The following is a 9,313-nucleotide window of genomic DNA, read 5'->3' on the forward strand; positions in this document are numbered from 1 at the left end:
ATCGGATCCACGCTGAGGCTAGAGTTTGAGTCCACACTGAGATCTTAAGTTTGAGCCCACACTGAGGCCGGGAGATTGGGTCTAGGCTGAGACCAGGAGATCGGATCCACGCTGAGGCCAGAGTTTGAGTCCACATGGAGGCCGGGAGATTGGACGCACACTGACGCCGGGAGTTTGAGTCCAAGCTAAAGCCGGGAGTTTTAGTCCGCACTAAGGCCAGGAGTTCGAGCTCACACCGAGGCCAGGAGATTGGGTCCACATTGAGGCCAGAGTCTGAGTCCACACCGAGGTCAGGAGATTGGATCCAGGCTGAGGCCAGGAGTTCGAGCTCACACCGAGGCCAGGAGATTGGGTCCACACTGACGCCAGAGTCTGCGTCTATACCGAGGCCAGGAGATTGGGTCCACACTGAGGCCGGGAGTTTGATTCCAGGCTGAGAGCAGGAGATCGGATCCACGCTGAGGCCAGGAGTTCGAGTCCAACCTAAAGCCGGGAGTTTGAGTCCACACTAAGGCCGGGAGTTCGAGACCACACTGAGACCGGGAGTTCAAGTCCACGCTGAGGTCCGGGCTTAGAGTTCACACTGAGGCCGGGATTTTGAGTCCACACTGAGGCCGGGAGTTTGAGTCCACACCGATGCCAGGAGATCGGGTCCACGCTGAGGCCAGAGTCTGAGTCCACACCGAGACTGGGAGATTCGGTCCCTGCTGAGGCTGGGAGTTTGAGTCCAGGCTGAGACCAGGAGATTGGGTCCATGCTGAGACCGGGAGTTTGAGCCACACTGAGGCTGGGAGTTTGGGTCCAGGCTGAGACCAGGAAATCGGGTCCACGCTGAGGCCAGACTTTGAGCCCACACTGAGGTCGGGAGTTTGAGCCCACACCGAGGCCGGGAGATTGGGTCCACACTGATGCCGGGAGTTTGAGTCCAAGCTAAAGCCGGGAGTTTGAGTCCACACCAAGGCCGGGAGTTCGAGCTCACACCGAGGCCAGGAGATTGGGTCCACACTGAGGCCAGAGTCTGAGTCCACACCAAGGCCAGGAGATTGGATCCACGCTGAGGCCAGGAGTTCGAGCTCACACCGAGGCCAGGAGATTGGGCCCACGCTGAGGCCGGGAGTTTGAGTCCAGGCCGAGACCAGGAGATCGGGTCCACTTTGAGGCCAAGCTTGAGCCCACACTGAGGTCGGGCGTTTGAGCCCACACTGAGGTCGGGAGTTTGGGTCCACACTGACGCTGGGAGTTTGAGTCCACACTAAGGCCGGGAGTTCGAGCTCACACCGAGACCAGGAGATTGGGTCGACACTGAGGCCAGAGTCCTGAGTCCACACCGAGGCCAGGAGATTGGATCCACGCTGAAGCCAGGAGTTTGAACTCACACCGAGACCAGGAGATTGGGCCCACGCTGAGGCCGGGAGTTTGAGTCCAGGCTGAGACCAGGAGATCGGATCCACTCTGAGGCCAAGCTTGAGCCCACACTGAGGTCGGGCGTTTGAGCCCACACTGAGGTCGGGAGTTTGAGCCCACACCGAGGCCGGGAGATTGGGTCCACACTGACGCTGGGAGTTTGAGTCCACACTAAGGCCGGGAGGTCAAGCTCACACCGAGACCAGGAGATTGGGTCGACACTGAGGCCAGAGTCCTGAGTCCACACCGAGGCCAGGAGATTGGATCCACGCTGAAGCCAGGAGTTTGAGCTCGCACCGAGACCAGGAGATTGGGTCCACGCCGAGGCCGGGAGTTTGGGCCATACTGAGGCTGGGAGTTTGAGTCTAGGCTGAGACCAGGAGATCGGGTCCACTCTGAGGCCAGAGTTTGAGTCCACACTGAGGCCAGGAGATTGGATCCACGCTGAGGCCAGGAGTTTGAGTCCAAGCTAAAGCCGGGAGTTTGAGTCCACACTAAGGCTGGGAGTTCGAGCCCACGCTGAGGCGTACAGCTAGGGCCCACTCTGAGGTGGGGAGTTTGAGCCCACTCTGAGGTCGGGAACATAGAACATAGAACATAGTACATAGAACATTACAGCACAGTACAGGCCCTTCGGCCCTCGATGTTGTGCCGACCTGTCATACCGATCTCAAGCCCATCTAACCTACACTATTCCATGTACGCCCATATGCTTATCCAATGACAATTTAAATGTACCTAAAGTTGGCAAACCTACTACCGTTGCGGGCAAAGCATTCCATTCCCTTACTACTCTCTGAGTAAAGAAACTACCTCTGACATCTGTCCTATATCTTTCACCCCTCAATTTAAAGCTATGCCCCCTCGTGCTCGCTGTCACCATCCTAGGAGAAAGGGTCTCCCTATCCACCCTATCTAGCCCTCTGATTATTTTATATGTTTCAAGGAGTTTGAGCCCACTCTGAGGCTGGGAGTTTGAGCTCACGCTGAGGCTGGGAGTTCGAGTTCACGCTGAGGCTGGGAATTTGAGCCCACTCTGAGTTGGGGAGTTTGAGCTCACGCTGAGGCTGGGAGTTTGAGCTCACACTGAGGCTGGGAATTTGAGCCCACGCTGAGGCTGGGAATTTGAGCCCACGCTGAGGCTGGGAATTTGACCCCATGCTGAGACGGGGAGTTCGAGTCCACGCTGAAATGGGGAGTTTGAGCCCCCACTGAGGCTGAGAATTTGAGCTCATGCTGAAGCTGGGAGTTTCGGTCCACACTTAGGCCAGGAGTTTGCACTGGCTTTCATGACGGGCATTGCCAATGCTGCCCAACACAGGAGATAAAAAGAAAAGGAATGCAAAATGAGAGCAAAAATGATAAGAAATAGTCTGAGTGGATAAGGCCTGGCTCAGGAGTGCTACTATGCTACCATTTTGGGAGAATGCAGCATCTCAAGCTTGTGTTTCAAAAGTGACATGAATGAAAAAGCAAATTATTTCAGATGCTGGATACCTGCTGATATGGCTAGAAGCTGCATTTAAAGGTATGTGCACTACAGGCCATCAAGTTAATAGGATTTCAATGCCATTGCAACTGGTAAATATTCCAGTCTGCTTTTCTCTTGCTATTACCCCTGCTCTAATGTCAAGACCATTCATTCAGCCATGCCTACTGTGCCATTCTCTTCAGTTTGTACTCGAGCTAGATTCCCCCATCCCTCCTCACCTCCCAACTGTGGACTCCGAACCCAAAACCTCCCTAAGTAAACCAACATCATTTTCTATTTCCTATGTTATCAGCCTTCATTCTCCCTCTCTGAGTTCATCAATTGTCAAAGAGACTTTCTGCCTTCTCGCTTGATGTTGTTTCCAATATCTGAGCATTCAACTTTGCTTCCTGGCCCCATTCTAGGCAACATTAAAATAAATCGCCTCTCTTCAGGTACTGTTTCACCTTCATCCATCATCTAATTCTCAAAAATCCACTGTTGACAGGCAAGAATTGATTTGAATGCAGCACAGAACAACTAGAATGTAGATACAACATACTGCAGCTAGAGAACCCATTGAGTAGTTAAAAGACGATCCTACTTCGGCCATTCTCCTGCAAAGCCACGGAATACCCCTTAGCAGTAATAGTCATTATTTTCCCTCCATCAAACCCTTCATGCAGAATAAAAAAGATCTGAAACCATTCAATTACCCTCTGCACCAGTGATATTGTAACAATGCTGCTTGAGGAGCTGCAAATAAACTACTGACCGAAGTCCCAAATGTGATAAAGAGTTTGAGACCAAATATAATACAGTAAAAATTATTTTCCCATCCATGGTGGCTTTCTTTTCAGGAGGTTTACTCACTTTTGCCTTTGATAAAGCTTGAGGAAGATCGTTGGTGCTCCCGCTCAAATTCTTAAAATGCTTGTAGCTAATAAATTGCAGGAGTTACAATAATTACTGGGACCATGATCTGATAGAAATCCCCCTGCAGTTTGAGAGGGAGAAACTAGAATCAGATCTAATGGTATTATGGTTGAGTAAAGGTAATGGCATGAGGGAAGAGCTGGCTAGTTGATTGGTAGGGAAACCTAGCAGGGAAGACAGTGGTGCAGTAATGGTAGGAGTTTCGGGAAGTAATTGAGGAGGTACAACAGAAATTCATTCCATGGAAGAAAAACAAACTAAGGGGAGGATAAGGCAACCATGATAACAAAGTGTGAAGTTGGATGAACACAGCAGGCCAAGCAGCATCTCAGTAGCGCAAAAGCTGACGTTTCGGGCCTAGACCCGTCATCAGAGAGGTAGATGGGGAGACGGCTCTGAAATAAATAGGGAGAGGGGGGAGGCGGCTTCAGGGCGTGGTCGAACAGTTTCAAGGCCGAAGCGATTACAAGAGAGTTGCAGTGGGAGAGAGATTCCCTGAGGTTGGTCTGGAGAGAGGAGGGTAACTTCTTCAGGTTAGGCATCCCTGGAAGAGGCTTCGCAGTGAGGTTACAATTGTGATCAGAGATAATGGGAACTGCAGATGCTGGAGAATCCAAGATAACATGACTGGCCAGGGAAGTCAGGGGCAGGATTAAAGCAAAAGATTCAAGGGAAGTCAGAGGACTGGGATGCTTTTATAAACCAGCTGAGGACAACGAAACAAGCAATAAGCGGGGAGAAGCTCAGAGTTGGTGGGGGGGGAGGTGGGGGGCAGGGGTGGGGAAATGAAATGTGAGGGTACATTAGCTAGTAATATAAAATAAGGTTGCAATCAGTTTTTAGATATATAAAGAGTAAGAGAGAAGTAAGGCTAGATATTGGACCATTGGAAAATGAGGCTGGGAAACTAGTAATGGGGGACAAAGAAATGTTTGGGGAACTGAATGTATCATTTGAGTCAAGTTTTCACAATGGAAAATACTAGCGGCATATCAGAACTTCAAGAGTGTCTGGAGCCAGAGGTGAGTATAGTGGCCATCAGTGAGGATAAGGTACAGGGTAAGGCGGAAGATTGGAAGGTAGATAAGTAACCTGGACCAGATTGACAGTACGCTGAAGAAGATTGTAGAGGCTTTGGTGGTGATCTTTCAGGAATTGGTGGAGTCAGGGAGGGTCCCAAAGGACAGCAAAACATACAATATAACACGCTTGCTTAAGAAGGGAGGGAGGCAGAAGATGGGAAATTATAGGGTGGTAGATTTTAGAGTCCATTATTGAGGATGAAATTGTAGACTAAATGGATGAGTTTGATAAAATAGGTTTGAGTCATCATGACGTTGTCAAGGTCATGCCTGAAAACTTGTTAGAATTCTTTCAGGAGATAATGAGAAAGTTAGACAAAGGACAACCAGTGGATCTGATCTGTTTTCTGAAGTACTTTGATGAGGTGTTGCACGAGAAACCACTAAATAAATGCTCATGGTGTTAGGGACAAGATACTGGCATGGATAAAGGAATGACTGAATGACAGAAGGCAGAGAGTGGGGATAAAAGAGTCTTTTTCAGGAATGGCAGCCAGTCACCAGTGGAGTTCCACAGAGGTCAGTGGTTGGGATCATTACTGTTCACATTGTCAATTAATGATCTAGATGAAGGAACTGAAGACATATTTGTATGTTTTCAGATGACACAAAGATGGGTGGGGGGACAGGCAGTGCAGAGGAAGTGGGGAGGCTGCAGAAGGAATTGAACAAGCTTGGAGAATGTGCAAAGAAGTAGCAAATGGAATACAATGTGGTAAAGTGTGAGTTAAACACTTTGGTAGGAAGAACAGAGGTATAGAGGTGGGAGATGATGGCTTGGTGGTATTATCATTGGACTATTAATACAGAGATGCAAATTATGTTTTGGGAACCTGGGTTTAAATTCTGCCATGGCAGATGGTGAAATTTGAATTCCGTTAAAAAAAAATCTGGAATGTGATGATGGTCATGATTCAATTGTCAAAAAACTCACCTGACTCACTAATTCCCTTTTTTGTGGGGGTAACTGCCATCCTTACCTGGTCTGGCCCAGAGGGTTTAGACCCACTACAATGTTATTGACTCTTAACTGACCTCTGGGTCATGATGACCAAGAAATGCTGGTCTATCCAGCAATATCTTCATCCCTTGAATGAATTTTTTAAAAGCCTTTTCTAAACAGGGAGAAAGGTTTTGGAAATCTGAAGCATAAAAAGACTTAGGAAACCTAGCTCAGGGTTCTGTTAAAGTTAATATGTAGATTCAATTGGCAGTTAGGAACACAAATACATTGTTAGCATTCATATCAAGAGGACTAGAATACAAGAGCAGGAATGTACTGCTGTGACTGTGTAAGGTTGTGGAGGCCAAGTCATTGAGTGTATTTAAGACGAAGATAGATCGTGAAGGCATCAAGGGTTACAGGGAGAAAGCAGGAGAATAGAGTTGAGAAACATATCAGCCTTAATTGAATGGTGCAGCAGACTAGATGGGCTGGTTGGCCTGATTTTGTTCCCTTTTTATGGCCTTAAGGTCTGCCTCTGCGGCCCTGGTACCGCAAGGAGAGCAGCAGAGAGGTGTTGCTTACAGGACACCATCCCTATGACCCAGGGCCTATTGTCAGTCGATCAGCTTCTTCAGCACCATAAAACAGCAGGATCTCAGGCACAGCTTGTCACATTCAGCACTGGCAGGTATTTTGCAATCTGCTGGAAGAAAACCTGCTGCCAACTGGACCTGGTGGCGAATGCCTTATCAGTGACTAACTTAGTCAGCAGCGCTGGAGGATTTTGCATGATCTGGCACTCAGTGGTGCATGAGTGGATGAGAGAGATGATGGATTGTTTGTGCACTTGGACTGTGTCTTAACTTTGCCTCTTATCAAGCCAGTCAGAAAGTGCAATTTCTCAGGTTTGGATCACACACTGGTTTGCCATGGGTGCAGATCCAAACTGACTTGAAATATCATAACATTCAAGGATATGGGACAAATGCAGGAAATTGGGATTCTTGTGTCTTCAGTGATTGTTATGTCAATGCAGGCTTGATGGGCCAAATGGTCTTTTCTGCGCTGTGCAACTCTATAACTCTATGACTGCACAAGCATGGCAATGAGAACAGCTCCAATCGCTGAGAAATATTCATCAACCATAATGTCCACTATCCCATCGCAATGTGATTGATGCGGAATCACAAAGATTTTTATGTGGGACTGCACAACATTCCTGGGGCAATTGGCATGGTGCTTGCATCCTGTGGCTGCTGATGTCCTTGTTCTGGATATAGATACACCACAGCTTGGTATGGCAACTGCTCTGTCCAAGATCATAAGAAATTACCGAGAATTGTGATTTCTTATCCAATGACTCTGTCTATACTTCCCACTGTCTCAGGAAAACAGCCAATGTAACCAAAGACACCTCCCATCCCTGTTATACTCTCTTTAACCTTCATCCATCAGGCAGAAGATACAAAAATTTGAAAACGCATACCAACAGATTTAACAACAGCTTCTTCCCTGCTGTTATCAGTCTATGAACGGACCTCTCATATATTAGAGTTGATCTTTCTCTGTACCTTCTCTGTAGCTTTAACTCTATACTCTGCATTCTATTCTATTACCCTGATGTACTCATGTAAGGTGTGATTTGTCTGGGAAGTACATAAAACAATATTTTTCATTGTACCTTAGTTCATGTGGCAATAATAAATCAAATCAATTTTTTTCTGGTATACATTGCAGCCTAAGATGCTACAATTATTGCAAGGTTCATTTATGTTCCATTTCTGGATCCTCTAGCATCCACACTCAGCAGCCATTTTGTCCTGCGAACAACCTACCATTTTTCTTATGATTCCAATTTGTTCTCTTATCAGTTAATGTCTTCCTATTCAAACAATAAAGGATTTGGATGTGACTACAAGAGGTATGGCTGGTAAATTTGCAGATGGCGGCAAGATTGCTGGTGTAGTGAGGATTGAAGAAGGTTATCTCAGAGTGCAACGGAACATTGATCAGGGAGTGGCAGATGGAGTTTAATCTACATAAATATGAGGTGCTACATTTTAGTAGGGCAAATCAGGGCAGGACTTAAACACATAATGGAAAGGCCCTGAGGAGTGTTGCCATACAAAGGGACCTTGACATGCAAATTCATAGTTCCTTGAAAGTAGAGTCGCAAGTAGACACGGTAATGAAGAAGGTGTAGAGCTGGATGAGCACAGCAGGCCAAGCAGCATCAGAGGAGCTGGAAGGCTGACATTTTGGGCCTAGGCCCTTCTTCAGAAATGGGTCTAAGACCGAAACGTCAGCCTTCCTGCTCCTAAGATGCTGCTTGGCCTGCTGTGTTCATCCAGCTCCACACCTTGTTATCTCAGATTCTCCAGCATCTGCAGGTCCTACTATCTCTGAAATGATGAAGAAGGTGTTTGGTACACTTTCCTTTACTGGTCAGTACTTTGAGTACAGGTGTTGAGAGGTCATGTAGCAGCTGTGCAGGGTGTAAGCAAGGCCACTTTTGAAACACTGTGTGCAATTCTGGTTTCCCTGCTAAAGGAAGGATGTTATTAAAATTGAAAGGGTTCAGAAATGATTTACAAGGATGTTGCCAGGGTTGGAGGTTCTGAATAAGCAGGGGCTATTTTCCCTGGAGCTTTGGAGGTTGAGGAGTGGCTTTATAGAGGTTTATGAAATGATGAGGGACATAGATAGGGTGAATAGTCAAGGTCTGTTCCCCAGGGTCAATGTTGCTGTTCCTTCACTGTCACTGGGTTTAAATCCTTGAACTATCTCCCAGACAGCTCCATGGGTATAACTGAGCCTCAAGGTGAGCAGCAGTTTCAGAAGGCACATCATCACCACCTTCTCCAGGGCAATTAGGAATGAGAAACAACTGCTGGTCTGATGAAAATTTTCTGATGAAGGGTCTAGGCCTGAAACGTCAGCTTTTGTGCTCCTAAGATGCTGCTTGGCCTGCTATGTTCATCCAGCTTCACACTTTGTTATCTTGGATTCTCCAGCATCTGCAGTTCCCAATATCTCTGACCGCCCTCAATCACCAGTCTAGTTTTGTTACCCAGAATTAGGTCCAGCACTTCAATGTCGCCTGTTTCACATTCCACAGGATGATATAAAATTCTCCCCTGAATATATTCAAAACTTTTCCCCCTCTACACCCTCTATGCTATGACTATAACAATTAATACTGGGGAAGCTTATATATAAATAAAATTACCCTGTAATTATCACACCTCAGAGAATGGTCTACATATCTGCTTCTGTATTCTGTTCTGAGGAAGGGTCACTGAAACCGAAACATTAACTCTGATTTTTTTCCTGCACAGATGCTGCCAGACCTACTGAGCTTTTCCAGCAACTTCTGGTTTTGCATTTGTATTTGCTGCTGACTGGTCAGGAGTTTACACTACCAGCAGGATGACTACCTACTTTTAATCCCTAAGCTCTACCCAGAAAGCTTCA

The sequence above is a fragment of the Stegostoma tigrinum genome, chromosome 2 (genome assembly GCF_030684315.1).
Source record: "Stegostoma tigrinum isolate sSteTig4 chromosome 2, sSteTig4.hap1, whole genome shotgun sequence".
Lineage (NCBI taxonomy): Eukaryota > Metazoa > Chordata > Chondrichthyes > Orectolobiformes > Stegostomatidae > Stegostoma > Stegostoma tigrinum.